This window comes from Lonchura striata, chromosome Z (genome assembly GCF_046129695.1).
Source record: "Lonchura striata isolate bLonStr1 chromosome Z, bLonStr1.mat, whole genome shotgun sequence".
Lineage (NCBI taxonomy): Eukaryota > Metazoa > Chordata > Aves > Passeriformes > Estrildidae > Lonchura > Lonchura striata.
Window position 1 is genome coordinate 66,020,158 of NC_134642.1, and position 26,647 is coordinate 66,046,804.

Genomic DNA, 26,647 nt, shown 5'->3' on the forward strand with positions numbered 1-26,647 from the left:
GGGCTGAATTGTTCTTTGTATACCTAGACTTGACCTCCTGCCCTGTTTCAGGAGTGACAAAGGACTGTGCAGTTTTCAAAGGAAAGGTTCCAGGTTTTTATTAGAGGAAAATTTGGTCGCACTGATCCTGCCGCAAAGATGAAACCACAGCTCTGTGTAATCCATTTTTCTTTTAGGTGATTGGAAGACACTTGGCCTAAAGGCAGGAGGGGAAAGGAAATATTTGCTTTTGGGTTCTGTCTTGGTCTCCAACTCATTAGCTGGTGCTCTTTTAAACTACTTATCCTGCTCCCCCCGTCTCCCCCCCAAAAAAATTAAGAAAAAAAAAAAACAAAAATGAAAAAACACACCATCACCAAAACAAAAAAATCCCCAAAAACCTAAAAATACTTTTCTCACAGAGCTCCCAGAATTGAAGGATTTCCATATCTGCTGCTGTGCCTGAGCTGACACTGAGTTTCCCAAACACAGGAGCCTGCTAGGACCTCCCCTGAGAGATGCTCACTGTCCTAGGTTGTAAGATAAGCTTGTATTCTATTTGCCATCTGTCGAAAGGTTGGGCAGGTTTTGTTATCTCTCCCAAAGACAATGGTTTTCCCCGTAGAGGCAATGGTTTGTTTATACACTATTGACTGACTCACTGCCGGGCTGGTAAATGTAACACCATCCCATTGTGATGGGTCCCACCCAGAGGGGGAAGCCAAGCACTCTATTATTGTATAAAGGGGTAGCTTTCTGGGGAGAGAGGCAGCTGGCTCTCTCTCTTTGCGGGATTCCCAGAGAAGCAGCTCTCTTCGGCGGCACTCGCAGCGAAGCAGCCGGAGCGCGCTGAGGCGACGGCGGCGGAGCTCGGAGGCAACCCCGGCGCAGAGGAAGACCGGCCCCACTGCTGCCAGATCTTCAGAGGAAAACTATACCCTTCTAAAGATCACCACTGCAGCTGCAATTCATCAACCACTGCAAGGGGAGCAATTGTCCCAGCAGGACTGCTACTGGCACCCCGAATCCTCAGGTTCTGGACTTTTTTCACTGGTTTTGTTTGTACCAATTGCATTTGCCTTTTTAAATTGTTGTCTAGTTTTCTCCTAGTAAAGAATTGTTACTCCCATTCCCATATCTTTGCCTGAGAGCCTTTTGATTTAAAAACTCCTAGTAATTCGGAGGGGGGGGGTTTACCTTCTCCATTGCACAGGAGGCTTCAGCCCTCCTTCGCAGATTCCTGTCTTGTCGAACCTAGACACTCACTGCTATGAATGCACTTGGAGAAACACCTACACCACAATAAGATTTGGCTTTCACCTACACAGCTGACAGAGGATGCTGCCCAAAATAAGGAGGTAGGCTGCCCTGCTGATTGAATCAGAAGTCCCCCAACAGTAAACTCCAGAGAAAGCAATGCTACAGATATCTCTGTTGTGCTGCCTGCTGCAGGTATCACCAGATGGTTTCAAACAGGCATGTCTCTTTCTCTGGTCTGCACTTCTTTTTCCCATCTCTTGTCCCACTAGGGACAAGATCTGGCACACACAGGTCTAGCATGATCTAAATTATCACAACAATTATTTCTTCTCATATCTTTCTTCTCCAGGTGGTATAAAAGATACCTGCAGTCCTAGTCCTGTCAGCAAGAAAGAATTAATCACACTTACCAGAAACAGAACTTCTTGGCACAAATTTAAATACTCTGTATAAGAAGTGATCCTTACTCCTTGCCTACAATTTGTTCTACTTTTAATTATTTGTGCATTATTTGAAGAAGGAATCCAAGAGGTATCTTTTGCCTGCCTTCAAGAAAGGAAAGAAGTTGGCTTGTGTTTCTTTTGTCTTTAAAATAGAGAAAAACAACCAAAAGAGCAGCCAAAAACCCACCCATGCAAGCCCACCTATCCCACCATCACTGAACCCTTCTACCACCACATGGAGCAGCTGGAGTCACCTCCCAGATATGACTGGAATACTTGTCTGGGTTAGTTCAAGCTGAATGAGGTCCCTGAGCAGGGAATTTAGGATACCACAAGGCTGATGATGTAAATGTGTTGCAGTCCCAAAGGCACAGCTGCTGTGGTGTTCTCAGGAGGAAGGAACATACTGGTGGTGACAATTGATAACAGCCTTGCTTAAGATTCTCCTGCAGTACAAAAAGGGGTTTTTTCAGGTTCTGAGCTCAAGTTTTATTTCTGTCAGAAGGCTCCAGTGCCCTCATGCCACCAGGGAAATTATAATACTGCTACATACATATGTTTTCAGTGTAATTAGAATAAATCCTCTTTTTATTCTATTCATTTATGCTGCAATAAGAGGAGATATTTAAAAAATAAAGGAACTCTACTAAGTGGAGGATGAACAGCTCCTCCTGTTTTCCTGCCTTTTCTGAGCAAAGCAAGCATAGTATTCTGTTTCCTCCTGTGCAAAGACCACTGCCAAATTTTGGATGGAAACATCACCATGACAGGGCAAAGGGCACTGTGCATGGATCCAACAGGGGTGTGTTAATCCAGTTCTTCAGAAGAGTGTGGAAACCCAGCCCAGACCACTTCAAGAGAAGAATCCAGCCAGCCAGCTCTGAAAAGAAAGAAGTCAGCAGGCCCCTGGATCAATTAAATCACTGCTGTGCATTGCAACCTCCAGCAATTTTATTTTTGTTTTCAGATATAGAGAGAAATCCTCATCCCACCAGATGCAATAACTCGATAGAAGTGAAGAAACAATTTTTACCTGACAAAGGTCTTTTCTAAGCAGGAAATAAATGGGTTCTTTTGAAAAACCCTGATCATCATGTGACCTCTCATTATTATAATTGTAATATAATATGCCATGCTATAGAAACCTGGGACTCCTTACACCAGCAACTAGAAAGCCAGTATTCCCTAGAAGTGAACCATTCAGCAAAGACTTCAACAAAACAACAACTTTCTTTTCAACTTTTAGAAGTGTTTATTCTCTGAAGGGTATAAAGGAATTTTTAGAAGTTTCAGGGAATGTGTATTCAAATCTAAGGGCACAATTGGAAGATAGAACACTAATGTAAAAATAAATAATAAAAAAAATCAAACCATAGTACAAAGCCAGTCTATAAATGACACTGAAGCATAGTTCAGAGTAATTATAGTGTCTAAATGCTCTGTAAAGCAAAAGTCCTCTGTGCAGCACTACAGTGGGAAGAAAATTAGAGGTGAAAGCTCATTTCTTTAAAGTCAAGCTTAAATGGCATCTGTTACAAGCTCTTAGCCACACTTTGGTATTACAGTCTGCCCAACAGAGCAGCTTAAGCTACCCAGCAGAATAGAGTTCTGCTTTCCCATCAGCTAAAGAAGGCTCTCCTTCCCCCTGCACAGGAGCAGGAATTAGTCTTTACTAAGGTCACTATATATTTGTCAGTGTTTACTAAGATATTTGTTAAGGTTTCAGTAAAAAATTCTAATCTCTAGATGAAGCAGAGAGTATGCCCACACATGATTTTTTAAATCTTCTCCTGGTAATGGAACACAAACCTCTCTAACCCTGCAATCAATGTGTGGGACAGGCTGGTCTAGGGCACATTAAAATGTAAGTAACCTGAATTTTCATTCCACTCTCTTCTAGGTGGTCAAGTTTACTTAGACACTTTTACAGTTGAAGGCAAGATGGGTATTGACACAGCAAAAAAGTTGTTTTTCAAAGGTATTTGTTTGCCCGTACTGCTGTTTGTGTTTCCATAAATTAATGTGCAGAAAACAGCATTAAGTATTCTCCAAAATTGTGCTGGAAGAGTGTTTGCTCTTCTCATTTGATGCCTACTCATGTAGAGGACCTCCTGCTATGCTGTAATTTCACTAGTCAGATGTAAGTAAACAGAACAGAGAGGTAGGCCTGCCAAAATCAAAGATAACCTTTTCAAAAAGCATGTAAGAACAAACAGGGTGAACTCAGGGGGCTGGATGGTCTGCTTCAAGGGATGGCAGATCTTCAGATCACGCCAACTTCTCTGTGTGACAGTGATGGATGGTGCTTGTTGAAGTCGACAGATTCATTACACTCCAGATAATCTCCCTTCCTTTACACTGATGTTTTTTAACTCCTCCGGGAAACACCTATCAAATTGTGCTGACAGGTACAGAGTCAAAAACCCAAAGGGATAGGATTTAAATACTTGTTCAGCATATAAAAATCTCCTTCAAAATAGGGAAGCATTAGAATTGAGCTTATTTTATTTATTAGGGTTGTAATGAAGTCCGTCCTGATGTCTAGCTCAGAAAGTTGGTTTTGTATTGTGTTTGCTTATTTCTTAACTAAGCTACAATCTTTATTTTCTCAGGATAGAGGATTGCAAAGTGACTCCAACAATAACCTATGACAACAAAGCTGAATTCAGATCGCAAGCCATAATGACCTCATACTAAAACTAAAATGCTGTACCTGAGTTCACCATTTATGAAAATGCAGTTTGCTGCATGCACAGGAGATATCTGGTAACATTTTTACCAGATATCTCCTGTGTAACAACTGCAACTCACTATGTGCTAGAATATTAGAGACATATAAATGCTGCTATGTCTGTAACTTCATTGAAGCAGTCAGGTTCTGCACACACCTCAGGTTTTGGGATGTCTTGAGCAGACTTTGAAAATGAGAAAGATGTTCAACATTTTCTGATGCTGAATGCCTAATTCAAGGTATTCTATATTTTCAACACAGTCATGATAACCTGGGATTGAGTTTTTGGTGCTGAAAATTGTTCTGACTATAAGACAACTTCAGTAATGCTCACTAGCAAAGCACACAAATGCCCATATCGCATTAACATTGGAGAGTCCTAATTTCAAAACACTTCAGGTCTTTCATAAAGTTTTTCTCAACATAAAATCAGCACAACATAAAAATACCCTTGGTCTTTTGCATCTCTGGAATTGGAGGGGACCTCCAGTCAAAACCTGAGTGGTCAGCTCAGGACTGATTCCTCTGAGATGCTTCACTTTTCCTCATGCACTGGACACAAAGCTTAGAGACCTAATCTGGCTAAGAAAGCCACTCTAATATACTTTTTGATTTGGTAAATACTTGAGTTTCTTTTGAGCCCTCTAACCTGGCAGTGGTTTGGAGCAAAGGTTGTTTTGTACTCATCTGTGGTCCAACAGAAGGCTCTAAGCTCCTGTGAAATTTCATAGCTGTCTTCCAGAGTAAAGATATCTTAGGATACCTCAGTCTCAAACAATGTCTTGTTCTTCTGCCATTTTCGTTTGGAGCTCCTCACAACTTTAAAATTTTAATTATGTATATTCTATCAAGATTTTTTACTACTATTAATAATCCACAAAAAAGACAAGCCTCAAAATTATACTGATTGAAGCCCATTCAAAAAGTTATGCCATCTAGCCTGAGGAATAGTTCTGGGAAGGCCTCAGGTAGGTTTGTTAGGCTTATGTTTGCTAGTTTTTTTCCCATTTAAATTCATGTTACCTGACACATGCCCTTGCCCATTACTTCACCCTCTAGAGGCTACTCTGGTGGAGAAGTTTGACCCTATAGGAAATACACTTATGTCAGCTATTGCAAAAGTTAAAAGAGCAGAAGCTGTGAAATATTTTTTGTATTAATCTTTTAATATTAATCCTTTTATATTTAAGACACGTTGACTTTAACTATGCCTACACTAAGTGTCAGTACTTATCCAAGGAGATCAGACTGCATTTACACATTTATATGTTGGTCACACAGGAGGGAGCTTCCTGGCAGTGATGGCAGTGAGGTGGGAATTGTGAGGGCAGTCTCAGGCAGGAGCCTTCTGGCAAGCAGAGGGAAACAGAGCTAAACACATCTCTTAGGTACTCTTCCCACCTGTGAACAATTAATCACACAGCTAAATTCCCTATACTTAATAGGGGAAAGCTAAAATTACAAGAAAATAAATATCTACAGTACTGAATCACTGGTTTCTTGAGTGTGCAATAAAGCTTTATAAGTTTCCCTCAGACTTCCCTGAGGACCATGCAAAGGTTGTTGGTAGCTTTCATTACCTGTAAATGGATGTCATCCATTGTCACAATTTACTGTGTCCCAGAGCTCTGCAGCACATCCTGCAAGGGGAAATCTCCTGTCCAAGCCAAAGATCTGCTTCTTTTTGGCCACTCTCATCTCCCCAGTCACAGACAGGTCTCAGCTGCAGGGAGTTTTATCTCCCATGTTGTGTCTGCTCCACAGGAAGACTACATACAACAACTAGAACATGCACAACTTCTTAAAACCTTTTTGGAAATTAATACAACCATTATATAAAGCTGTTGATTAAAATGAGGCCACCTATGTCACATGCAGAACTATGGAGCCAGTTTCATATATTAAGGATGTGTGAAAAGAATGTAAGCAAAAATGATTGATGTAGAAATCAATTATGTTTGGTTCACAAGACCATTTCATCCCTGAGATGTTAACAGATACCTCTTCTCCTTCTGGGTTCTTCCCTCCTCTTCTAAGTATCACACAGCAGCTGGCTTAGATACTATCTTTGTATATAACACATAGAGAGAGCAAATATAAAACAACATCACTAAAGTAAAATCCCATTTCCTTAAAAAAAACCACAGTGAAACAAGTGCATTCCTTTGAAGTAGCTCCATTAGAGTTTCTGCTGGAAAGTAGTATCAGTCATTTGTGTCCTTTTTAAAACCTAATATCTATGTGTGAAGCTTTAATCAAACTACTTGTCATTTACAGGGGTGAAATTTATTTTGTGGACAGTTTTAACTGTAAAAGACCACTTGCAGACTGAATTGCCTTAGTGACTTCCCAAGCTGAACCTACTGAGGCTACATAGTTCTGGAAAGCCAAGAGATAGTAGGGAAAAAAACCCAAGCAATTAATACTGTAAACTTGAAGCAAAAAAAAAACATTTTTATGCTTAAAATAAGTGGATCAGTCCATGGAAATCTCATGGTCATGCTACTGAAATTGAGGAAGACTTCAAGTTATTTAAATATTTTCTATGAGATTTTCCTGCCTTAATCCTGCCAGAAGAGAACTCCATTAAGAAAAGAATAATAATTACATGTTTCCAAGTAAATGTAAATAGCAATGTACAATATGGTTCCCATTGGTTTTATTAGCTGTTTGCCAAGGCTATCAGTTCCCACACAAATTATTTTAAACTAATTCAAGTCTATAAAATTAGTTATGCATTCCTCCTTGTACTTTATTTTTTATAATTAAAAAATAAATGTTTGAACATTTCTTTGCCCAAGGCCTCTTAAAACAGATATTTCAGAAAAACAACTAAAGCACAAAGCCACACTACTTTGCTTAATTTATATGATGATGAACGTACAGTTAATTCCTCTGTTCTGAAGGGCAGCCTGAATTTGCAATTCATTATGAATAATAAGTAAATATAATAATATTTTCATAAAACTAGCATTATGGAGGATAATTATTTTTTAAAATAGCCCACCTGAAAATCCATTGTGAATACTTTATTTGGCAAAGTGTGCCAATTACTGGAGAGTCTCTATGCAGGGGAAAAAAAATCACATTTTAAGTATTGAAAAAGTAAAGGACCTGATTTTTACTTGCAGGGAATTTTTACCTAACAGATCTGAACTTTCAAACTATCTTGTGGGTGAAAGTCAATCCCATTGCTCACTGACAAACCTCTCCTAGAGAGTTTCACAAAAAAACTATTTTGTGTTAACATAATTGATTTTAAGAGTATGAGACCCAGTGGAGCAACTGTCAACCTCGACAATAGCTGTGTAATAGAGATATAGCTTCCCTTTTCCTTCATACTGCCTTGGCTTCTTAAATGGTGCTGACTCAAGAGATGCAGAAACCCCTTTGGTGTGTCAGCCTTGTCTAATGGCCAGACCACCCGCACCCAGTGGTCCTAGGCAGAAAATACAGACTAAAACCAGATTATAATATTCATGTATCATGATAAAGATAGAGATATTTGTGTCCTGTTACTGCTATGAGCACAGCTGACTCAGGCTGAGAAGCATTAGTTTATTTCACTGCCAAAAAGTGCAGATTTGGGCAGTGAAAAGAAAGCACTAAACCATCTTTCCTTCCCCATCTCCCAGGCTTAGCTTCCATCCTTCCCTCCAGAGTTCTCTCCTCTGAGAGGGGCACAGGGCAGCCTTTTGCTAAAGTTGGTGGGTTTCTGCTGCCCTCTCCAGGCTGGATAGTTCTAGTCCATTTAACAGCTTTTTATTTCTGATCTCAACTGCTGCCATTATCACAATCTTTTTCTGTTAAACTATAGCTCTTTTAAGTTGGAAGAGAATGGAGTGGCTTGAGGTATCCAAGATCTGGGTATGTCATGCATGAAATAGCAGTATTCTTTTATTCTCCCTCTCCTCATAACTTCTATTTAATTCACTTTTTTGATATTTTCTGAGGGCAGTTATTTTGTGCCAGCAGTTGTTGCACCCCCATGGTTTTGTTCTACAAAACCCCTCTCTCTATACTACAACCCCTCTCTCTATAGGTGAGGTCAGGGTTGCTCTTTTCACACTTCCATTGTTGTACTTCATACATTCAATTCTATTTAAAATGTTTTTCCTGTAACTGCTTTGTGCAGCTCTTTGGTGGTGGTCTGTCCTGCCACTGTCAGCAAACCTTGCAATGCCATCCATCAACGTGTTGGCCAGCAGAGATTTCAGTTCTTGGTGTCTTCCCTGGCACAGTCAGGCTGCAGAGTCAGAGACAGAAACACTTTTAAGTATCCTGTTGCTTTTCTGTCTGAATTTTTAGTGTATTTGTGGGCAAATACACTAAAACTCCCCTCTAGACCAAATATTCTCATGGAAACAAGCTATTCTCTGAACCTGCATGGGAGAACTTTGTTTTCAGGCAAATCTAGTCTGAAAACAAAACAAAACAAAGCAACAAAAAAAAAAAAAAATAAAACAAAATAAAACTGATGTATGCAGGATAAAGGTGGTAAAAGCTGAGTAAAAGATGCAGCTCCTTTTTAGAAATATCACATCTTTCTGTGTGGAGCAAGCATGATTACGGGGCATGCAGTAAACAAAAATGCCACTGACTGACACCACCACTTGTGTCCCTGTGTGTGAGGATCATGACTATCTCTCACCATCTTCCAGCTTATCATTACACTTCTATCACTATCACATAAAAAAAGAAAAAGTATTCTGTACTCATACACAGAGAAAACAAATCCAGAATTAATCATATTGTCTTTTCATAGATACCTAATCCTCAGCATCAGAATTAGTCTTACAGAATATTTCACTAATTGCCTCTTCATAATACCCAGCTTTCTTCTGAGGAATGTCTTCAATCTATAGAAGGATTACTGACTTTGTGCAAAACATAACAGAAAATAGCTAGAGAGTAATCACTCTTTTCAAGGTCTTGACATGATGGCCTCTGACTTTGGATATCATGTCAGACACTGGATAAGCAGAAAAAACCACAGAAGTTAAAACCTATTTTAAAGAAGTTAAAACCTCTTCATTAGTTTAATTACAAGGAAACTTAGAATTGTTACTATATCATTAGGATTCTGATGATCCACTAAAAGGGATAGAGAGAGAAGCCAGCCAATACATTTTTCTTGAAAGATCTCCATACACTGGCACAAAACTACTTAAAGTTTGCACTCCAGCTCATACAATTCAGTTTTGGGTAATGAAAAGTTTTACTATTTTACTTAGTAATCACTAGCAATAATCTGGTTTAAGAATATTTGTGTCTTTCTCAATTAGTTTTTTTGCTTTGAGTATTCTGCCTGGCAGCTCTAATGCTGTCTGCATTATGAAAGAGCAGATGACCCACACCTTGGTCCACATAATAAGAAGACAGTTTCTATTTAAGGAGTTGGATATCCCTAATTACTTTCTGCAAGATCCTATACATCACAACTATGAATGAAGAGGGAGAAAGAATAAAACTGAAGGATATCAGCTTTTCATACTCTTTTAATGAGATTTTGGCTCAAACCATTAGAAGAGCATTATTTTTTGTGAAATCAGAGTTCTAGCATAGCATATTTTGAGCTATTGATATAAATTAAATATTATTCACCCTATTTCCTATTACATGAACCAGTACATATACCCAGAGACAGAAAGGCAGCTGGAAATCTATGATCCCTCTTCAAAATTCCCTTTAATATCCCACCTCAGGACAGTACTTGCTCACTGATCTGAAGAACCTGGGTAGTTACAATTTGGTAGCCTTAAGTGTGAGGTACAGAAAGAGAAGAGAAGAGAAATAAAACTGTAAGAGGTAAAATCACTCTCCTAGCTCTTCCTGATTGTGCAGGTTACAGGCTCTCCTTAAATTATTCTTAAAATAGAAGATTGCTTGTAAGACTGTCCAGTTAAAAATAGAAAGGAAAGAAAAATATCATGTGAGAAAATGGCACTCACTTCCCTCTGCTTGATTATTGCAGATATTTTTTACACTGCAAAGTACCAATTAATGGGAAGTGTTAAACTGGATTCTGGTATTTTAACAAAGTTCACACCTTTGCAGCTCCTGCTCAAGCTACAACTGACCTGGACCTTTTCTTGCTTGAACTGCTACTCAAATCACCAAATAAGCCCTGACTTGGATCGGTTGCAAAGTGTTATGAACACAACGTGAATAAATGTAAAGCCAGATGAGGAGAAAGAGAATACTGCCACCTGATCTTTGAAAAATTAATTCCTGTTGATTCACTGACTGATGAGAAAAGAAAAGAAGGCTTAGGTGAGGGGTTCTGCTCTTGGGGGGATATCTATAAGAAGGAAAATTGAGTCATTCTGGGTGGGAAATGTCTGGAATTCAAAGAGAAAATAAAGAAAATAATGAAACATATATCTAAAAACATGAAGGTCAATCAACTGACTTTGTCTCACTTTTCATAAAACTTGTACAGTTACAGGTGAAATTGACCCTCCAATTTTTTCAGGTTGCACACTTATTGTGAGGATTTGAGGAATTTTAGCTTTCTTAAACATCAGACAGCAATTTCTCTAGTCTTGGCTCAGCAGTCTCACACAATCTCATCTTTCTTCATCCTATTGTGTAGCACTGTATACTGAAAGAAGGAAATTGGTGCATACAGGATTGAATTCTCTTTTCCTCTGCTTTGTAAAAAAGCATTTAGTGGTAACATTGTGCAGGTTTACTGTGAAGAATCACAAAAGTGTGTGATGTGCCCCTCCTGTCTCAAGTGTCTGATCTTTCTTTCAAACGTACCTACTCCAGCCTGTCAGGCAGACTTTGTACATGGCAGCTGCTTGCTGATGGTGCCGGAGGTGAAATGAGGGAACAGGGTGAGCTGCAGATAATTAATCTATTTCCATACACAGCTATTCTAAACAAAAAGCCAAGATGAATACACTTCAAGTCAGGAAAATAATGCCTTCTTCAAGCTTATATTAAAGCCCTCAATAGAGCATGGCTTGCAGGATGAGCAGGAAAATCTAAATGATTTCCCAGTAGAAATCGTTGCACCTGTGCTGATGTGAATGCTCAGACTTTAGCGCAGGAAAAGCAACTCAGAAAAAAGAGTTCATCTAAACCTCTTCAGGTTTAGATGACTTCCAAGAAAAACTCCAGAATACCCCAAAGGTTTCAACCATTGTATCTACAGTAACGTTTAAGCATATATGTGTCATAGAATCAAAGAATGGTTTGGGTTAGAAGGGACCTTTAAGTTCATCCAGTTCCACACCCTGCCATGGGCAGAGACATCTACCATCCCAGGCTGCTCCAAACCTTGTCCAGCCTGGCCTTGGACACTTCCAGGGATGCAGGGGCAGCCTCAGCTACTCTGGGCACACTATGCCAGGGCCTCAACACCCTCACAAGGAAGAATTTCTTCCCAATATCTAACCTAAATTTATACTTATATATCAGTACAATATAAGTAAATTAAATCTCCTGGCTTCCACAAGTTTGTGGTTCACCAAGGGAAGCTTTCTATTTTTCTGCTGTGAACCCATGCAGCCTTGCAAGTAATTTCAAGTCAGCTACTCATGACTGCAGTAATGCTGGTACATCAAAATCAATATATAGTCCTAACTTGGTTTTTCCTTATGCAGTTTTAATGACAGCACCTCAGAGACAGGCTTCACAAAGTTATCTGATTGGCACCAGTTGTCCTAAGAGCTGTATTTTCTGCATTTTCAAGGCTTTGTTGTTTTCACTGTATTTTCCTCTTCATGATGAAACCACAGCTCTATTTAGTATTCAGCTCCTCTGATGTCTCCTGCACCTCATTGTGGAAAGCTCTCTGAATGTGTACAGCTGTTAATTTCAACTTTCTTCTTCTCAGTGACACTGGAAGGAAAAGCTCCATGTACAGAACAGCGTGTACCAGAAGTAAAAAGAAAAGCACAAGAATTTTGTTCGTGCAAAGCTCTTTGCTCCCCTGAGTGTTTCTCGCATTGTCAGAATTGTGTATTGCTCGAAGCTGGCCTCAAAATGAGAGCAAAGAGCACTTTGATAAATAGACTGTAAGAGGCTGTCCAGTCACACTGCCACTTTTGCAGCAAAGCAGATTAATTTTTTCTCATGTCTGAATGAGAATTTTTTCAAGTGTCTGATTTCAAAATCAAGCAAAAAACTGTCTCTCATGGGGTTTGCCATGCTGTCCAGTGAACAGGGCTTAATGATCAGGATCAAAAACAGCCAATTATATATGTATATCTTTGGAATAGAAGAAAAACTTCTTATTGTCCTTTTCATGCACCAGCCCTTCTTGGGTTTTGTTGGGTTTTGGGTTTGTTTGGTTTGAAGGTTTTTTTTTTGTTTGTGTGCTTTAACTTTTTTCAATGGCTTGAGACAGGGAAAGCAGCTGACATAGAACTCTGACTTTTACTTTAGGGCATTTCACAGTACAATTTAATATTTCCAATTCTTGATTTTTTGGAAAGTGGAAGATCTTAGGAAACATACAACACAATCTCTAAGTACATCTGGTTTGTGCTCCTCAACATTGAGGTGCCAAACCAGAAAAGGCAATAAGTTTAACAACGCCTTTTCTATTTGTACAACATACTGATAGGCACAGGAGAAGAACAAGGAAACAGTATTAATTCTTCATTAATTCACATTTTCCTTTTCCATGGTCAAGTTTCTTGGGTTCTCTGCAAGAAAAGATTATCACTTTCCAGGCTTTTGCCTAGCTGGAAAGAGCTGGATGATTTTGTAGTGTTCAGAAATAAGGAATGTAAGCCAATAAATGTTTGGATATGCACATACAGATGGATCAGAACGGAAAACAGCCAAATCAGCAGCAACATTATTATTTCTCCTTGGTTTAGAACAGTGTTTAAACAAGAGGGTGTTTGTGGTGCTTTCAACTACAGTTTCATTCTGATCCAGGAGGTGCTGTCTGAACATCAGTGAAGACTCCAATATTTGGAGTTATTCAAAAGCCATCTAAATGTGCTCAAAGTGTGATCAAAGGCAACCTCCCAGAGGTGACTTTGCTTGAGCAGGGTGTTGGACCAGGTGTCTTCCAGAGGTTCCTTCCAACCTCATCCAATCCATGGATTTGTGGGTTTGTGACTCTGCAATCTGAGTTTTATAATAAAACAGGTAAATTCAGGTAAGCATGAACAATTCTGTGAGTAGTTTCCAGCACTTCCCTTGATCTAGTTGTTGTGGATTAGGAACTAGGGGACAAAGAGAGTACAGCTGTGTAAAAACGTGTTAATGAAGACCAGGTTCACTAAGTCTGTCTTTTGTTAGTAAGTACCATTGGTACTTACTAATAAGTACCAATTTGTCCTAGTACATGTTAGTACCATTTTGTCCTAGTGGGAAAATTACTTCAGATACCACAAAAAAACAAATTGTGATCTCTCTAAATAGGCTAGCTCTCTTGTAACAGTGCTCTGCAGATAGAAGTAGAAGAATTTTCTGCTTATAACAATAATATTATTAAAAACTGCAAAAATTTATGACAAGTGTAATTCAGAATAATTATCTTAGTAATGCTTAGTAGCTTAAGCATTTGCTGATTAAGCACAAAACAAGCTTCATACAGCAAAAGAGAAGTATGCATAATCTGGCAATAACTTCATAGGAGATAAAAAGATAAAACAATATTTTATACTACTACTGTGGTGTTACTCCAGCCAGAAAGTACCATGCTTATTCACACACACATCTGCCCATGGTTGAGAAGTGGAAAAAAGATAAATTCTGTGGGTCAAGATAAGAAAAATTGAACAGTGTAATAATGGAAGGAAAATTGACCAACAAGAGCAGCAATATCATGCAATGAATAAAGAGACAACAAAAAGAGAGAAATAAAACCCAAAAGCCACAAGTGACACACAATACAATTGCTCAGCACCTGCTGACTGGTGAAAAATGAAAATTCAAACCAGGAAGTTAAAATATTAAGATTTTCAAGTACAAAGGATAAACTACCATTTTTAAAAGAAAAGAAAACCTTGCAAATAAGTAGACCATGCTATACCACTCCAGTAGTCTGCTCCACTACCAAACATGCTTGAAAAGCAAGCAGGCTAAAAGAGTTTTTTTTCTGTAATGTTATATTTACATTCTGTAGTTTTTATACACTTTCTTCTTATAACCAAAATCAAAACAGGCATGTAATTTTAGTTTAGTTTTTTTTTGGGTACTGACATAAAGCAAATGGTAGGGCTGAGGAGTAATGTGCTCTCTTGATATGCAAGTGGTGATATAGAGCCAGAAAAATAGCTAAGAATAAAAACCCAGAGTAAGCAGAAAAACTTCATATTAAAACTGAAATTGGGACACTTCTTAAGAAGCAAAACTGTCTATTTCTAAGACAATAAGCTCTCAGCACAGAACTTAGGTTATTTTTTAGTGATGTCTAAATCACTAAAAGAAAATCATTTTTAGGAGCAATCTACAAAAATGTAAATATTTTGGTCTGATTTTGGACCACAGAGGAACATTCAGCAAGCAGTTTACCCTTCTATATCTAGAACTTCTTCAAGTGGAATGAAGAACAAAGCACTCCTTAACAGCAGGTGCTGTATCATGAACTCAGCAGGAGCAAACATCTTCTACAATTAAAATTAAGCATAGTTCCATCAATCAAATGCAACTCTCCCATTCATTTCCACAGAAGATAATCCATCACTTGCACACAGATTGTAAAAAAAAAAAAAGAAATAATTTACAGTTTGCTGGAATCCATATAGAATATAAGAAAGGTGTCCGCTACTCTGTGTACCAGCCATTATCTAGGCTCAAACACAGTTATTTCTTAATGAAAGTGAATTAATACTTTGTTTGTAGGTTAAAGTAGTGAAAGGCTCTGCTATTTATGAGTAATCAGAGGGAAGAGATTTGAATACAGGCTATATTATAGCAGAGTTAGTACCAAGATGGTATCAACAGACACATCATGAGAAGTTTGAAATCAGAAGATGAAAAAACTGCAGAGAAGGCCTCAAGTTAATGAAAGAAGTTTGGGGGGAAGGTTCTTGTGCTTGTTTTTTGGGGGTTTTTTCACTCTTTTTTCATTATTGTTTTACTGTATTTTGGTATTTTTGTGGTAGCCATTCACTGCATTTATCAGACTGAGTAGTTCTCATGACTCATTAGAGCTATACTGTCTTTCACAACACAGTAAATAAAAGAACAACTAAAATTCTAATTTTAAAAGGAAACTAAAGAGCAACCAAACAAGAACAACCAAAATCTTAATTTTAAAGTGAAATTTTAATCAGTTTTCTATGACAGGATTATTTTTTTTTCTGAGTCAGACTGCTGTTTGTCAGTAATCTGATCTTTTTTCTATGGCAGGTTAAGAAATAAAAATATAGAATACTGTCAGAGCCACTAGTTCCTAACTACATTGTGGGCCCATGGGTCCCTACTCCTTTTGAGAAATTGTGGAGTATTTATACATTTATTTTACGAAAGAGTGTAATCTCTTTATAACTGATGGCTCTGTTTCAAAAGTATTTTACTATTATGCTACATTATGGATGGTTTCCTGCAAAATGAAAGTTAATCTGCAAAACATTTGTGGTGTGAAAACTTTGAGATTAATCCATCACTTTAATACTAATCTCTTCCTTAATAGTATTGTGTGCTGGAATAGAATTATAGGCAGCTATGCTTCATTATCTAATTGAGGTTTAATTATCTTATTATCTAATGACCTAATTATTGCATGCACAATTGCAATAATCAGTAAGCAGTTAAAAAAAAAAATTCATTACCATTTGCAGAATCACATCCAAGTGCCTATACTTCAGAAACACATTCACCATCTCAGAAATCAACCCTTTGCACAGTTCAGAAGTCTTCTTAGTGTAAATTACTAAAGAATAAACCCAAAAATCCTACATAAGTTTGTTTATTATACTTTTCTTGTAGGTGCCCAGAGCATGGCACTAGAAGGCACTGATTTGGTCCCCTCCAAGGAAATTAATCCAACAAGGCTCTTCTTAAGGTGGAACTTAGGCATTTAGGTCCAGGACAATACTTAGATTCCAACTTTAAGCTAAACATACAGGAAAACAAACATCCAAGGCCTAACATGGATTGTACGTAATTCAGATATTTGAATCCACATGTTTTGGGGAGCAACTCAATCAGCTGCAATACTGGAGGCCTTTCTAAGTGCTCTTTGTGTTTCTGAACTTGCCTTAGAGCCTTCTTTGATTGGTATAATATTTGAGAAAGGGGGTTGCTGCTTGTACTTTCCATTAAAAAAGAAATCAGTGACAAAACAAAGGCCACATCAAAACAAAGAAAAGCAAACATTTCCTCTGTACCATATTTACAGTAATCCAGATAACATCAGCTAATAAATCATTAAATTTGCTGGGACTTATTTAAATCCCGTCAGCATACACTTCTCAAATTCCAGCAAATTGTTACTGAGTTGAACATAGAAAAAAATGAAAACTTTACATTATGCAGACATTATAAGACAACAGTTCTGACTGTGAATAACAACTGCAGACAGCTTGGAAGCAGCTGCTCATTAGAGTGAATTAGAAACTTAAATATTTCAGTGAAAGAAGTAACCTTCCCTACAAGCACAGCCATTTCATGTGCAATTTTAATGCAGACTGATCATGAGTGTGAGAGTTGTGAGAATGTGATTGCATCAAAGGCAGAAGGTATAGTTTTAAAAGTCTTCAGTATACTTTAAAACATTAAATCTATTCTGTAGGCTCCATTTCCTTCCATCACTCCTATTTATAAGTAAGTGTAAGTTGACCTATGGAAACAGAGCCCACATTACTCAAGCTGCTTCAAAATATCTCGCCACAATGCAGATAGAAGAGCTACTGTTTATAAAAGGGATTAAGTGCAAGACATCAAAAGTGTCAATTAATTTGATGTCTGTGAGTTATTTGAAAGGCATCATCACACTTAAGACACTTCTGAATCTTTCCTGTATTTCATGAGATTGCAAAAGGAGCACAAGATGCAGCCCATGATCTCTTTTATAGACCTTGACTGTTTTCCATTGAGATACACAGTCCTGAAGAATATTGATTGTGCATATTTCATTGATATTGTACCATTTTCTTGTCAGATAAATCTGAAAGTCTTTCACTGTTTATTTTACATGCCTTCTGCTAGGCAGAACAGGACTATACTGACCAGCACAAGCATTTGCAAATAAAAATGTTCCTTAAAAAAAACATTAAGAGCAGTTCTGACTTGAGTCAGAGTAGAATAGAGCAGAATCTAAACTGCATTTCATCCAAGATGAGACCATGCGTATCATCACCCTCTTAGATATCATCATATTGCTATAGAAGTCAAAAGAGTTGGAGGTCGGGGTACTATGGCAAACAATAACCTAAAATATGGCAGAAGAATAGATGGAGGGAAAACATTTTCAGAGAAATACATTGGGCATGTACTATCCTTCAGAGAGTGTTAATTAAAACAATTCCTGTAACAGAAATGTATTTTTTTAAATGCTGGGGACAGGAAGTGCTTGTTGCGCAAATTGACTCAGTCATTCTTAAAGGACTAAGAACGGCTGTAGGAGTAGACATTTCCTGAGAGTTATCCTTGGAGAACAAGCACTTAAACTCATCACCCCTATTTGGTGCTTGCACACTATTCCCATCATTAACATTAACAAGATCTATAGACAGTTCAAATTTGTGGCCTTGGATATTACTTCCAAACTCTTGGGTTTCCCAGGAGAGTTGATCACTACATCACTATTAACTGTGTACCAGGAGAAACGCTGTTTTTGTGATAATCTGATGTCTGCAGAGTCTGAAATTCCATACTTCCATTAAAGGCAGGACTTCACAGAAAATTGGCAGACTTCTATTTGCTTGGATTGTGAATTATCTTCATGGTTTCCATTATTTCTAAAGTTACTCATCCATTATAAATAATTTTATGGCTGTAAAGTTAATGTGTTGCTGAATCAGCCTGCCATTCCTGTGCTAATTGATCTCAGCTTAGGGTGACGGATGCTGTCCTCAGAACCTGCCAAATGAACTGCAGCCTTATTATTCCCCATCCCTCACAATAACAGGATGATTCTTCAGGATCAGTGTCAGAGAAGCATCTTCAACATATGCAAGTATCCCTACAAGCAGCAATATGGTCTGTGTTCAAGTGATCTGGCTCTAGAGGAATGATCACCATCACTAAAACCTCCTTTCTATGAGTTTTGGGAGAGGCAGGTTTGCATCAGGTGAACTGAGCTGTGTGATGAGTGGTGTGGAGCCCCTGGTGCAGTGGGCAATTTTCCAGCCCCTGGCAGGCGGTCACCTGCAACTTTGGCAGCACCAGTCAGCACTGCCAGCCCCAGCAGCCATGCCCTGAACCAAATACAACTGATATTTAACCAAATCACTCATTTAAGGGAGAAAGAAGGAGACAGAGAAAAAAAAAAACAAGGGTTCTGCTGAAACCATGACAGAACAAAACATACATTTAGTCCAAATTTCAGTGAAGTCTTAGTAAAGTGTTCTCAGCATCTTGGTGATCATATGACTGTTCTCTTAAAGTTCTCATACTTCCAGAGTTCCTTGCTGTCTCCTTTTCTTAATTTTGGGAGAAGACTGTTAAAAATAGCAAAAACTTACACTGACGGATGAATTTGGCAGGAAATCTGAAGGACACCTCTTCCATAAAGTCTCATTTAAACATGAAAATTAAAAAAGGCTATTTCCCTTCTGTCTGCTTTCATTTTGATAAGTTATCTGTAACCATGCAGGGAAAGGTGTTAATTAGTCTCCATTTTTGGGTTGGGCAGCATTTCTTTTCATGGGACAGTAGTGTTTCTTACAATAACTCATGAGGTAATTAACCTACCATAGCTTTTTTCCTATAGTAAGTGTTTTTACATCAGTCTTACTTTTTACATTTTTTAAGTTTGTTACACTTCCTGCAGTCTCCCATAACAGAAAAAAAAAAAAAAAACAAACCCCAAACAAAAATAAAATAAATAAAAATAAAATAAAATAAAATAAAATAAAATAATAAAATAAAATAAAATAAAATAAAATAAAATAAAATAAAATAATAACAACAAAACAAAAAATACAAGACTAAAAAGAAAAAAACCCCAGGGCTGATTACATTCATAACAGTTCACAACCTCTACTTCACCTCTCCAAAAGTGATCTTTGTTATTGGACGAATGTATACAACTCAGCTAACAAAATTAGGCTTTTGCTAAAATATATTGACTCCAAAGTCCTTTTACTTCCCAATGCCTCTCTAAGTAGATCACACATGGGAAATGCAAGGCCTGTGAACAGGCTCATTTGGAAAGAAGTATTCTACTGACTTTGACAAATACTCTGTATATTTTTCCTTTGGCCTCTCCATGAAAAATTGTTACACCAGACCAAGGTAAAAAAAATGGGAAGAAAACACAGTTTGTGTGATAAGGCTGTAAGAATGTTACTGAAGTTATCAATCATCATGACCTAAAGTCATCACTTTGGACTGAAAAATAAAAGCATTTTATTTTCTGTTACACCGTTTTCCCTTCTTACCATGTATTTTCTGGAAAAGTCTTCTGGGATGGTACTCCTGCAATTATGTGAGGCATTAAGTCCTGGACCTTGAAATACTTTCATCAGGATGAAAGCATCCCTCAGAATCTTATCCCACCAATGGCAGCACCAAAGTAAAGAGATTCACCATTAATTAGACCCATTCTTGTTCTCATGCCCAGCTTGACATGCTGCACCACACAAATGCTACTATCACGTAGAGGATAAAAATTTGGCAGTGGAGCAGGAGCCCCAGTGCTTCACCTTGATCCTGACAACAGACTGAAAGTCTAAGTCTACATTTCTTTTGCTTATCACAAACATGTACAAACATTCCCTCAAAATGCTGGACTAAGCATCACTGGGGAAGTGAGACTCAAATCCACTTTTTTTTCCTGATCAGGTTTTCATGGTTTTCACTGCTTCAGCAGGAGCAATGGATCAAGAGGCTCCTGCTCCCTGTCCCACGCCTAATCCCCAAGTGACTTTGCCTATAAGATTCCATTCACCATGATTTATGGTATAGAATGGCAAGCCAGAAAACATATTAATTTTTTACAGCTGCTGCTCTGTGCTTCAAGTAAAAGTGCAGTGTAAAGCTTTACTTTTTACAGCATAAAACTTCTGCATTCTGTGCAGGTACTGTCCGTGTTGCTGCAGGGTTATTATAGTTTTAAATACTTTTTGTGGTAATACTAGCAAACACAATGCAGCTTTAAAGCCAAAACCCTCCTTATTTTACCTGCAATGCACTAATGCTACAGTTCAGGAACTAGTTTCAAGGAATTCAGTACAGAAATAACTATTTAGTAAATTCACATGTAAGCTCATAGAATCTTTTGGAAAAGTAGGCACCTGAAGCAATCTTTTACTGATTACCAAACTAGCAGACTGCTCTCACTGTCTGTACACCTAAATATCTACCAAATTGTAATATGTAGCATGAAAAGCAAAATCTGGTTGAGAATGGTGGCTGGAGTGGTAACCCTGAAGCCTCAGGTCACAGCATAACACTAAGGATGATCAAGGAACAAATTGAGAACCTTCTCACATTGCATGGAAGGAGCAGAAAAGCACTATTTTGATAATTAAATGTGATGTCTTAAAGTGCTGTAATAATTTTATAGGTAAGTCTGTGACCATGGTGGATTTTTGCAGTCAGTGAAGAAAGCCTATCCTCGTTGGTTTGGTTTTATACTTAAAAATATTTGACTAGTTTTTATCAAAACAATGAAATATGCAAATAAAAAGGTCTCATGCCATTCTCTCCACCCCTACAGGAAAAAAAAATAACTACCAAAAAACCCCAAACTCTAACAACATTAATTCTCAAAAATATTCAAGTCCTCATCTTGTGAAGAATGAAAAAAATATAAAGCAAGGCAGCAAAATACGATCTCGTGTACAAAACAAGAAGTATTTGGGACACAAAAAAGACCTCATGAGAAACACACCAAAACACTAGGGTGGAAAGATGGAGTATGATGAGTGCATTTCATGTAACACTCACACGCGTGGCAATTATGCTGTAAAATGTTGTCACTTTCCAGGTGCTGGAAGAAATGCAAGCTCTAGAGCAGATAGAGTTGCAAACCTTTTGAGCAAGGGAGGGTGAGGGGACATAGAGTTTGGTACTGGTAAAGAATATTAAATACATTAGGTCTGGGAGAATTTTAAAAGTATATTTATGTCATGCACATAGCAAATCCCTGAGCTTCACCCTAAGCATCAAAATCTTTCCTCAGACCTCTTCTTGCAGAAATGTGTAAAACAAAGAGACTATTTTGTTTTAAGCCACACACATATCACTTGCTAAGGAAAGGGCTGCAAATCTATGGTTATTAGTTACAATACAGAAGAAATTTTACAAAGGTGGATTTTGAATTGAACCCCTTTAGCTCGTGAAGCCATATAAAGTTCCCGATTTCCTTCAAAGAAGAAGAAATCTTCTGTGATTCTGTGACTCCCTGCTGGGTACCTAGTTGGATTGAGAGTAGAATTTGACCCAGTAGTTTCAACAAACATTTCACAGCCTTCTTCAAAGCAGAGCACATATCATACACATCTTCAAAGATTTCTGCATATCAAGCTGATACTTCAAAGTTCCTTTTAGGAATCCAAATTTCTTTTTCTTGATGCCAAATTCTGTGTGTGTGTGTGTGGAGGTGGAGGTGGGTGAACAGGAGTCCAGTATAAAATGCATTGTGGTTTTAACCTTGATGCTTTTAGCTAGAATGCTTTGTATCTTCTTATCTTCTATTCATAAATAAAAATATACTGCTTTGTCAACAGAAACAAATAATTAACTTTTTATAGCAGATTTTTGTATGTTTCCAGTTTTCACACAAATCTCAGGATCCTAATTTATTATCTACATTGAAGAAATTCACATCTGAAAGCCATTTTTCTTCCTACTACTTCCCCTTTACTGAGCATCAGTAACAACCACGTTTCCTCTGCATCAGGTCAGAATATCAGGCCTCAAACTCAGCTGCAACAAACATTTCTCCTTGCAATTCAGCTGCTGCCAAAAAGCACCTGTGTGAGTTCAAGGTGTCATTTGCTCCTGGTCTGGAGAGACATGAGGGCTTCAATAATAGATGGTGCCCCATGCCCTGAAAGGAGCAAATTAAACTTTGTCTCCAGAAAAACTTCCTGTTTGTTCTCCGGTTATTACCATGTATGATACACCAGCACACAGAAAAGCCAAGCAAGGAAAAATTTTTCACAGAAGATAAAAAAAAGAAAGGTGTTTTACATTCAGTACTCCAAATCTGAACCTACAAGGAATCATACCAGCTATCTTTTCCAGATCAGAGGGACACAGAAAGCAATCAGCCTACAAGAAGTCATGCACAAAAACTTGATCTAGACATATACAAGCATGTGTCTCCACTCTGGTAGGTGGGATAATAGTGGTACAGAACAACAAGCATGCTTTTCCACATAGCAATTAATGAAGGGGCTTCATCTTTCTTCAGGAGAAGTCCCAGACCTGCTCATTATTTTCAGTGATGCATTTTCAACCCTACAAATCTGTTTTGAAGAGGGCTCAGGAAAAGAAAGATACTCCAACACTCAAAACATCATTTCAGACAATATTCTGGAATTATTCCTAAGTGAGGATTAGAAACCCAGAAGGAGCTTAAACAGCTTAGCTTTCCTTACTGAGAAACTTCATCACAGCATGAGTTCTGCAGTATTCAGCAGGATGCTTTCAGAGGCCACAGCTGCATGCGGAGAGGGCTCCTTGCTCCCACAGACTGTTCTCCTAGTCTGTGGAGTCAGAAATCCCTTCTGGGATTTATAACCCTCCTCTGTTTCCCTGACACTATATTCTTAAGTTAAGGATGCAGTTGCCTTGTAGCATTTTCATTTCTATAGACACCTTCATAAGAATTATGGCTTCAGCTAATGCACAAAAAGTTTAAGAGAAGAAAAGGCATCCTGAGCATATAAAAGCAGAGACAGGGAGAATGGGTTATTAATAAAAGTTGAAATCCAGGAGAAGTTTTACAGGGTGAATGAGATGAAAACCCTCACTCAGGTAGTGTCCTGTGATCTGGACTATATCTTCCTAATACAGAGACTGATTTAACTAGATGAATCAGGGAAGAAGAGGAGAAAAGAGAGAAGAAGGTAAACCCTCCAGGTGTTTTAACTTACACTTAATACCATAAAGACTCAAAAAATCCTGCAGAGGAAGGAATTTGGCTGGCTCTCTCCCCTGGCACACAGTCTCCAAATGTAGGAGCTCTAGAGTCTGGAGGTGTCGGACCTAATTTTGTTTGGTTCTTAGATCTCAGAACACATGGACTCAGTGGGGCAGGATTTGCTCCTCAGGATGAAGCACAAGTTGCTAATCACTCAAGGTTGGCAAAAAGTCATTGCTGGGAAGGGAGATCCTTTTGCTGGCACTCAGGTTGAGTTCCTGGGATGGCTCTGACTGCAGGACTGAACACAGGAGATCAGCTGAAGCCACGATAGGGACAGCCTTTTCCAAAATTTTTTTTCACATAGAGGTCACATGAACTCTGTTTTCTGGTGGCTGGATCAATACAGCAGACAGATCCCATGGGTGGTGACCCTGCAAGGAGGTCTGCAAATAGCTGAGCAGACCAATTATTAAAGATATGAAAGTAATTTCCTTACTGCTGTTGATGCTTACACATATCAGCTTCTACAGACGGGAAAATTCATTTTCTCATCCTCTTAACCTTCACGTGCTTCAGACACCTCCTAGTTTACAAAATAAGGTCAACCAATTCAGGATAGTGGCAGAGGACCACAGACATATGGATACACCTCACACAGTTGCTCTATTACAGCATTTTGCTTTCCTCATTCTGACACCAAGCAGCTGAAATGAAGGGATAAAAAAGGCTGATTGGATGACATAAAATTTTACAGCTCATAAACCAACATCACAGACTAATGGCAAAAGCTTCCCATTTTTCAGCTAAGTTGCTTTGTTTGTCTCTGTCAGCTGGCATCCTGGAAGGGATGTGGGATTGCATGATAAAAATCCTACAGCACAGAGAATTTCACAATCTCTTATGTTTTAATAAAGAAGCAATACTAAGAGGTTACAAAGGCAGAGGAAAGAGGGGTAACAGGTTTTGTAAAGGCAAAGGGGAGGGATGGACTGATACAGCTGAATCATTGATGGCAGTTGGAAAGGAAACAACCAGACCAACTGTGTTTATGCTGTATAGGTAACAAAAATGAAGCTTCAGAAGATTTCTACAGAAGGGGTAAATGTTACACTAAGAAGCATGCATAAAAGTAGAGAAGATGCAGAATCAGAGGCTTTTTCCTTTAGCCTCTTGAGTCATATATTATAGTGGTGTTGCATTTTAGTTAAATGGCATGCTCTGTCTCATCCCTCAAAACTGTATGCTTTATTCCAAACCTGTAATCCTCCCCTGAAGTATCCTGTGTCTGTAATCCCATTGGTCCAAATCTTATCCCACGCCCACTTGGAATCTCCCTGTTAAGTGTGCTGGTGGGATGAGGGTCTCTCTTAGCCGGGACTCTTGGCCGGGGCTCTCTCAGCCCCTCTCTCCCCCTCCCCCTTCCCTCCCTCAGACACCATGCTGCTTCCCAGGGGTAGAATAACCCTTCCCAATAAACCCTAATCTAACGAGCACCTCATGAGCCCTGTGGAGTCTCCTTGCCTGCCCGCTGCTACAGCGAACTCACAGCTTGGGGAAACATTCCCCCAGACCAGCCAGGGCAATACACAGGACCAGAGAGGCAAATACATTTTGGTGTCTGCTGCTGGATACAAAAGTGGTTCTAGCACTCCCTAGAGCCAAAAAAGTGTGTTTGGTTCTACTCTGTCTCCAAATGAGTAAATTATATGAAGAAGGTATACTTGTTTGACATAGCAGTAAGTGAAAGCCAAGCTTTTATGCACAGATACACTTCTGTAAACCCTTGGACCTGATTCAAATTGATTCACATGCCACATACTTTTCCTTTTGTAAAGCAGCTGCAAGAAACTCACCACTTTAACTAGACTTAAAAATAACTCCAGCAGACATGGACTGCAGAAACAAATTACTCTTTTCTCTCCACTGAGACCTGCCTGCTTGAAGCAGTAAATATTAAATGTATCAGGACACTAAGAGACATTTCTGCAACTCAGATTAAAAATTAAGTCTGTTCCCAATATAATGAGTTTCCTGGTAAGGCCTGGACTTTCTACTAATGCACTTGGAGCAGTTGAAAACTGAAGTGCTGTTTCAAGGGTGGCAAGCAGGTGTAATCATGCCACAAAAACTCATGTGTTCATTGACTGCAAAGACACTTGTGCTTCACAATCCAAAAGAATGAGCCAGGGGATTTTTCATAATGAAATATCAGTTGTACCCTTACAATATCTGCAGAAAAGTGAAGGGTTGCCTTTGCGATGGCTCATAGATTCCTGCAGCAGCCCCTGTTTGCATGTCTGATAATTAGACTGCTGGTCTGTCTTCCTAAAAATAATAATACCAAAAATCCCTGCAATCTTTCTTTCCCATGTTCTTCCTTTTGAAAAAATGAATACATGGGGTGCAGAAAGCAATGATGAGGACCACTGGGTGAGGACAATGGGACTGTTAACTTGTAAGAGAAAACCTTCTATAACAATAAAATATTTTATTTTCTTCCTTGTACTGCTAAGAGATTTATCCATCATCAGGGTATAAAGAACTAAGCAGATACTGAGCCACCTGGGAATTAATTTAAACACACAAGCACAGTCACATGTTTTTAGAGCACCTGTTTTATCTCATAGTCCTTGGCATATATAAATTTCCAAAAGAAGCATCTGAGAGACAGTGTGGATTCAAACATGCAGCACAGTCTCAAGGATGATCAGTCTTCAATTGCTGATTTTGCTTGTGGTCTCTTTTTTCTTCTTTTTTTTTACCTTTAAAAAAATTGTGTTCTTTCTTTGACGAGTGCTCTTCATCTCAAAACTGGGAATAACTATCACGGACATGTCTCATGGATGAGCTCAATGATTTCAGTGGAATACGCACTAAAGACAACTTGGACATATGTTGTGAGAAAATGAAGTTCTTTATAGATATAGTAGGCCAAAAAAGGAGGTTTGTGATTGTCTTATTAATATTTTCAGCCCTTGAAGTACTACCATGCTATTAACACCCTTTCTTGGAATAGGGAGTCAAAGGCCATAATGGAACCAAGAATGATCTACTTTC